Genomic DNA, 8,653 nt, shown 5'->3' on the forward strand with positions numbered 1-8,653 from the left:
AAATATCCAGAGAATTCTAGAATATTCCGGAATATTACGACTCGACATTTAAACGGTTTTTAGAAAATGAAGCGGTTTTTGACCCGGACTCCAAATGAACTCTAATTACTGTCAAAACGACCGTATCGGTGCATAGATGACGACCCAGGGGTTGAGTTGAGTGTTTGAGCTATCACTTGACAATGAACTTACAAACTGTCATAAAATCATTTCGTGTACCAAACATGCGGCCCAATCATCACTGGGTGGTTGGCGGGAGGTGTAAAAATGAGTTATCTACAAAGCCCTCACTTTGACTGAGGCTTGGACAAGGCAAAAGTCAAAGTATAGTCATCAGGTTAATCGAAGATTATAACCTGACGACTATGGCGACTCAAGGCGGCTCAAGGGGTCTGAACCAAGGACCAGTCGTCGGGAACATTTTAGAGTCTGTCGACTATCGGGAAGGGTCGTTTAAAGTCCGTTAGACTACGTAAGGAATCTCTCCAGCCATAAGAAGAAACCATACCTGAGACACTTGGGTGAAACGAGACTGAAGGCGCTTTGGCAAAACTCTTTCGTCTGAAGATAACTTGATGTCTGAAGGCATTAGGGTTTACAAGGGATTCTGAAGAAACTTCTTAACACTTCTGAAGGCTAACTCTAAACGTTATCTCCAAAGGAAAGGTTGAAGAACAACTCTCTGAAGGATTCATCATGAGGACTTAACTGAAACGGACTTCTGGAATTTACGGAAAAGGGGTCATCTGAAGGTTACTGAAAGGATTATCTGAGGGTTGTCTGAAGGAAGAACATATGAAGGTTACCCTGAAAGTTATCTGAAGGAGGAACATATGAAGGACTCTATTGAAGGAATGACCGTGAAGGATTAAGGTAAGTTTCTGAAAGATCTGAAGGGAAGTTTCTGAAAGATCTGAAGGATTAAGGCAAATTTGTGAAATATCTGAAGGAGCTTGAACTCTTCGGGAGTTATTTCTCTCGAACTCCATAGGAAACCATATGAGGGTCAGCAGGACGTTAGAAGAAACCGCTCGGGAATCTGCTCGCGTCGGTCCCAAGCGAACTCTTTTTCTAAGAAATACGTGGGCTGTAAGCGGCAACGAACTCTCGCTGGGGAACATCTTGATGACTCTGCTGGGGAAGAATCATATGTTGAGTCGACAACGGCGCGCCTTTGGCACCGCTGAGGATAAAATAATAGATCGAAATCGACACATCCTTGCCATCGCTGACGAAAAGTGTTTGATCGACAACGACGCGTCCTTGGCACCGCTGAGGAGAAAATCCGCTCGGGTCATCGCAAGCGAAATTCTGATAATGAGGAGAAGCCCATGAACTGTATTTAGTGATCATGAATTATTGTAATTTTCTTGATTGTCATGGAAGAAACCTTGAGCAATACTGCGAATACTACTGGGGAATGTCTTGACTATCGCTGGGGAGAATGAAGACTTGAGCGAAGCCCCTAGTTGGAGCAAGCACTGCTTCTGATACTCACATGCATGGTTAGTAGCCACACAAGAACACAACCTAATAGGCAAATAGCACACAACACATGAGGAAACGCAATTAGCACATGGACCTCAAATGAGGAAGGAAACATACAAGTTTTGAATGCTCTTTCTTTATAAAATTGTCTAAAACTTGAAATAAAGGTGGGATTTATTACTTGTAATGCGTTATGCATAGTCAATGGGCTCTAGATTCATGACTTGATACGACATCGACTCACTAGGACGCAAGGCGATAGACTGACGCAACGCTGACTTAGATTTGATGCGACACAGGGATGAATTTGACAGACTTTTCCTAAGTATGCGCAACCCCTAACGAAATATGGGTGACAATGCGTTTCAGTTCCAAAGGTAGAAGAATTTCAAGAATGATGGAGGCAATGGATCAGTTGTCTACTTGGATGTCGTTCGCGACCGTTTGCTATAAAAGAGATCCCTCTTGAGGCATGATAACTTAGAGAATCGATCTAAGACCTTTGTCATTTTCTGGATCGAGTAATAGCCTGACTCAAATGAGACTCGAGAGTAAAAGGGAGGAATAAAGGAAGGGTGACGCCTCGGAAGAGAAGTCCTCAGGATGAGAAGGTGACTCTGGAATTTGGTAAAAAGGAGACTGGGTGACAAAAAGGAGCCCCCAATAAAGAGGTATAAATAGAAATTGTGGTTAAAGGTTGAAATTGAGGTTAAAGGTTGATGGTTGAGGTGGTTGATAATTGAGGTTAGAAGTTGATCATTGGGATGGTTGTCTCCTTGAGGACTGCCTACGTATTCACGTGAAGTGAAATCAAACCAGACTGTAGTTCTGAGGTTTTGTTAATTTTATTTGGGTGTTATGGTTATATCCTTCTTGTGTAAGAAAGGACTGCCTACGTATCCACCTGAAGAGGTGAAATCAAACCATGCTCGTAGTTCAGGTGTGTGCCTAAGTTATGTTGTCAGGGCCTTAAAGTGCATGGGTCAGGAGAGTATATTCCTTTGGTGACTCGAAGAATCGATTTGAGATAACTCCCTCTGATCATAGACCAAAGAGCTATAACTAATTTTGTAAAAAATTTCTTTGTCGTATGAACGCACTCGAAAGTGGACCCTAAGGATGGATAAGGGTTCTTCCCGTCCTAGGCAGCAAAGTATCTGAAGACTCCGTGTCTGGGTTAAGGTGAAACTGGATTGGATATTTGGAATATGGGGCTCGAAAATAAGAGGCTTTGATAAACAAATCTCTGGAGCTTGATTTTGTGGAGTTGAGGCTCGATGGGATTATGGCTTTTAATATGGCTTGGAAATGGAGTCTCTTGGCTTGATGTAGCCTGAACACATAAAGGTAGGTTAAAATGATACGTGATTAAGTTTTCATGTCTTGGCCCTAAAGGATGGTTATACTTGATGAACTTGAGAGGATTCTCAAAATTCCTAACTATCTCCCTGTAACGGTCTTGAGAAGGACTTAGGGTGTGTGATGGGCTAAGTGAGGGTGCTAGCTGACCATCTTCATCGATGTCTTGATTCTATATAGACTTCAGTAGTATTCCATTAAGCATTTGATTTCATACTCATTCTGGATTCACACTTAGATTTTTGGTCTAGAATATATCTCGGCTTTTGCTCAGATTCTTGATTAAGGTTTTTGAAGATAACTTTGACTTTGGATATTGGCATTGACTTGCTTGATTGAGCCTTCTTCTTTTGACTCTTTTGTCTTGGATTACGGGCATAACTTCGGCCTTGGATATTGAAACCAATTTCTCTTGATTGAGCCTTTCTCTTTGATCAGGGCTCGTATCGTCTTGGATTTGATTGTTACCATGGATTTGGGTCAGACTAGCACCTTTGGTGTTAAACGGGTCGGTCTTTAGTAACGCGGGTTGTTTATTGTGGGGAATGGGCTTGCCTTCCGTCGTGGATCGTTAACAAGGCAGACGGTCTTGATTTGTCCTAGAATCTCTCGAGATAGGCTCGTCCTAAACTGGGGTATAGTGAGGAGTCTGTTGCCAGACATAGAATAGGTAAAAAAAGGAATACGGAGTTTCGGGTCCTCTACAACTTAGAATGGAACATCGTTTAAGTGTACTGATAGGCTTATTGTGTACCTATGCAAAGATAATTACCCTAGACACAAATTAATATAGCAATAGGGGTCGAACACAAGGAGACGGGAATTACGTTGTGAAATGCTATGGAAAGATTCTTATCAAGGTCGATTTCGTTTTGTTTGTTTTTTGTTGATTTGATTGCTACAATTATAAAAATGTAAACTATATGATAAAAGGGAGTCTAGAGGAGTCGGGTCACACATGCAAAGATAAATATACGATCATGTTAAACTCGGTAATAATAACATTGTCAATTGTCTAGGCTTAGAGACACCCACCTTACGGTATTAGTGTCAACCATAGACCGGGTCTTAGAGAAACTCTCGTCCATAACTAGGTCGTCCTACTACACATGCTTAGTCTAATTCAATTCCATGCCTCTCGACCTTTAGAACGAATGAACAAACTTAATCGATGAATAAGGCCTTTAAACATAGATTAAACGTGACGATGAAAACATGTGATGAAAACAATTAGACAATATTATATCAACCTAATTTAACATTTTATATATTTGATTTTGCATGGCTTCCCTAGCCCCTAGACTAAGGAAATTTAGCTACTCATAATCCAATGTAAACTATAAACTTTGTTGTAAGAAATGCTAAATATGATTGTATGAATTATATAAACTAAATGATTATAACATGTAATAAAAATAATACTAATGTAATATAATAAACGTGCTAATGAATAACTATGCGATAACTTAATAGAAATGTAAAATTGTAAATTAGAAATAGAAATACCATAATGGAAATGAACTTGTAAGGAAGACCAAATAACCAAGTGAACTTGAATAAGAAATGCTTGTATTATAACTTGAATGTAGAACAAAATGTTGAAAGATTAAACTAAGGAAAGCTTAAACAACTTGAAAACTCAATATGAAATCTAATGAGAGAAATATTGCTTAAGGCTATTTCAGAGTATATGAGACGTAAGAATAAGATGCCCTCAGCTATGAAGTGCCTCCCCTTTATATAGAGGAGGGAAATGAAACGTAAACAACCTAGAAAAAGCCAACCCCGATCGGGGTTGTCAGCCCCGATTGGGGGCGTGGTTATCCGGATTAATTCTCTTAATTCCTCACTTAATTGCTTGGAGAATCCTATGTTAGTGATTAATTGAGCGATTAATCGCCCGGTTAAGACCTTAATCCTTAGCATCCTAGATATGTTGGAATCTTATGCTTTCCACCTTGACTTGGACTTGAATTTGGGCTTGACTTTGATTGTTGACAACATTTGCATTACACACATTAATCCATCAATTCCTCCATGCAAAACCCATGCAAATACTCCATGCTAGTCCAATACTTGTTCTTGCTTAGCCATTGCACTCTAGCTTGCATTTTTGTTGGATTTTGGCTCCTAAAAGATTAAACTCCTACAAAACATGTGGAAACAAGCAATTGCAACTAGAATAACAAATATTAGCTCAAAACACTATGATAAGTGCTAAATGACATGTAAAATGGAGCTAATATAGGGGGTAAAAATATATAAAATATGCACTTATCATGTCGATTGAAAATTGTACTTTTATTGAAATGAATAATAAATGTATTTAACATAGACTCGAGAAAACATGTGACTCGTGGAACAGCCCCCAGGTTGTCACTAGAAATGGAAATGGACACCAAGAAAGACACTAGAAAAATTATGGGAAAAAAAGCCAAAGACTCGGACGCAGACTTTGATTCAATCTCATATCTAGACTCCTAATCATCGGCCCATGCTTGAACATTTATTCTTCTGGCAACTGGCTTCGGCATCTGACATTGAGCATTCTTTCATTTGAGCACCTCGTCCTCACCATTGAGAACACTGGAAGGATAACAGTCAAGAAGAGTTTCCTGATAAGTGGTATATCCATGAGGATTGCCAAAGCTGCCTTTAGGGTTAAAGGTTGAGAGGGACAATTTCCCACTTTCAATCATATCCTGGATCGTATGCTTGAGCTTATATCACATTTCAGTATTGTGTTCTTTGCCCCTGTGATACTGGCAATGGGCATTACTATCCCAGAACCTGGACTTCTTTTCTGGACCTGGTGTAGGACCAATAGGCTTCAACATTCGTCACTCCATAAGTCTCTGAAGGGCATCGGTGTATGTAATACCAATGTCGGTAAATTTCCTATGAGGTGTATCCTTCTTGTCGGAAGCCTTTGTGAATGACCTTGGAGAGTTGTTAGGTTTCTTTGACGAAGGCTCCATGAGGTTGCCTTTGTTGATTTTGATTCCTGGATGAGAAGAACTAGGAATAGATTGCTCACTTATTGCGTTCTTCTTAGGACTATCAGGTCGAGGGTTTGTCTAGACACTTTCCATTTTGAGAGGTTAGCATCAAGCTTCTTAACCATTTCAGGAAACTGGTTCTCCATGTTGGAAAGCCGAGAGTTTAGGTTATCAATGGCTCCTTCTATTCTGGAAAATTTATTGTTGAAGGCAATGGAAAGCATGAGCATTCCACTTTGGATATCGTCATCTTCGAGGACATTTATTTCATCGTTATCATGAGGATCGAGGAGATGAGAACAGTCCAGGGATGATTCTTCATCATATTTAATGATATTAGACCCAAGAGGGTCGATCTACTTGGATTGCTTGACGGAAGGTGGCACAGGGTCGATCTTCTTGGATTCCTCCGTATCGTGTCCCGTACCTCGATGGTATTGGCGATACGAACTGCCCTTCCACCTAGGCAATATCTTTTTAGGGTTTGGGGTTGGACCAATTGGATGAAGTTTTCCCTGGGAAACCAATCTTTGTAGAGCTACCTGATATGTGGTTCCGAGGTCAATGAATTCCCTACGAGCTCGTCCCGGCCTTCTGGGTGGAGTTTCCAAGAGGTTGGCTCCCTTGTCTTCATTGGCCTTCTTAGATGGGTTAGTTGTGTTGAAGCTATGACTTGGCCTTGGGGTACCAGAAGATGGTAAAGGTTTCACCATGACTATCTTGTTTTCCATATTGATGAGACGAGCGCTCATAGGGTTGTTCAAAATGTGGTCCGACCCGGCAAACCAGACCAAACCGGACCGGTCGGGTCAGACCGGACCGGACCACAATATAACCGGTCCGGTCTTCGGGTTTCAAAAAAGCTCCGGCCGGTTTCTGGTCCATAGCGGTCCAAAACCCGAATAAAACCGGATAAGACCGAAAGACCGATTCTTTATATGTTAAGCGCGGAAGTCTGCAATTATTTAAAGGAAGTTTGAAAGATGGGTCAGTTGTTAACTTGTTATTACTTGTTATCACGCACCTGCTTTCCACGTACTCCTATTTTATTGGGAATACAAGACTAGCATATTCAAACTTATCCTCTTTTTTTATTTAATTCCTATTTATAATTATTACTATAATGTGATAATAATTCCCAAGACAAATTATCAACCTTTTCATTTCTTCTTCTTACCCTTACATCTTCAGATCTTCTACTTTGTTATTATCGATCATATTAATTTTTATCTTTTATCTGATATTTTCTTTGATCCATCCTGCTCTCTGCTCTATGCGTCTCTTTACAGATGAATTTTTTATTTTATTTAAATCATACTATTTCCTACTAAATATAACTTATTGAGTTACAATTTGAAATTTCTCATATAACAAATCACAAACAAAATATATTATTCGAGTCTCTTTACAGGTGATTCAATGTATTATCTTCTGAATTCGGATTTTAATACTTTTTTTTGCTTGTTTTCTCAGTCAAATAGATTAGAGAAGCGTTGCACAAAGCTCAAATCGGGTCAACATATCCGGTCCGGGTTCGGTCCATGCTTAGTCGGTCCGGTCTCCGGTTTATTGATTTTTGGTTGTCCAGTATTCGGGTCTTGGTGGTCCGGTCCGGTCCGGTCCGGTCCGGTCCGGTCCGTGTTTGGACCGGTGAACAGCCCTAAGCGCTCAAGTCTTTGATGGTGGCCTGAAGCTTAATGACTACAGTACTTAGTTCTTTGACGACGATAGATAAACGTTCTTGAACATTTTCATTGGAAATCGCAGAATTCCTACCGAGAAGAAAATGACACGCGTTACAACTTGATTCGACATGGGATCACACATACTAAGGAGACAAACAAGGGATATACGAAGGAAAATATATGAGGACGAGATGGGATAACTAGACACTTGACTTGTGAAATCGCGAAATGTCGTGCGTGACTTCTCGTGTTTGAACTCACGGTGTTTGACTTTAACCTTAAACTCGAGTATTGACTTTGACGGAGTGACATTTATGTGGTTGACTTGATTGACGGGATTGATGACACGTGTTGATTCTAGACTCAAGTATAAGTGTAGATACCCGAGGTGTGCTTATAGATGTTAAGAAGACGAGTGCATTTGAAGACGCAAATGTGAGGCCCATTGAGACTCGTGTGTTGAGCCTCCGAAAGTGTCACTAGGGAGATTTTGAAAACATGGCTTTGAAAGAAAATGGATTTGAAAGGTGATCCCCATTAAGTCTTTTGTGTACGACTCGGGCACGTGTGACACTGTTGGAGCTTGTGTCCTCCACAAATTAGTGTGATAACATTTGTAAATCTCTTACAGGTTCACAAGGGTATACTTCGTATTTAATCAGTCGATTAACGATTACCTAATAACGGTTGGCTTGCTAGAAAGTTTGACGTTATTATCATACAGATGGCGGTGATCAACTGGTCCCTAAAGGTCACACCTATAGGATGTATTTGAGAGATGTGGTTATAGAAATATGATCACATTGATGCCTTATATGACTAAACAGTTAGTCAATGTGTTGATGACACAATTATTTAATGAAGATTAAATAATATTAGTTGAGACGAATTAACTGTCAATTCGTAAATTGAATATAATAAGTTATATTTAATTAAATGTATGTAATGTTAGCTTGGACGAATTAATCTGTTAATTCGTAATTAAATGTAATCGGTTATATTTAATATCAACAAGATGAATGTGTCATAGTGGTAATAGTGAGGGTACTCAAACCAAGAGGTCATGGGTTCGATCCTCACTAGATGACAATTTAACACATTTTATACATTTTTGGAATAACC

The sequence above is a fragment of the Silene latifolia genome, chromosome 11 (genome assembly GCF_048544455.1).
Source record: "Silene latifolia isolate original U9 population chromosome 11, ASM4854445v1, whole genome shotgun sequence".
In the NCBI taxonomy this organism is placed as follows: Eukaryota; Viridiplantae; Streptophyta; class Magnoliopsida; order Caryophyllales; family Caryophyllaceae; genus Silene; species Silene latifolia.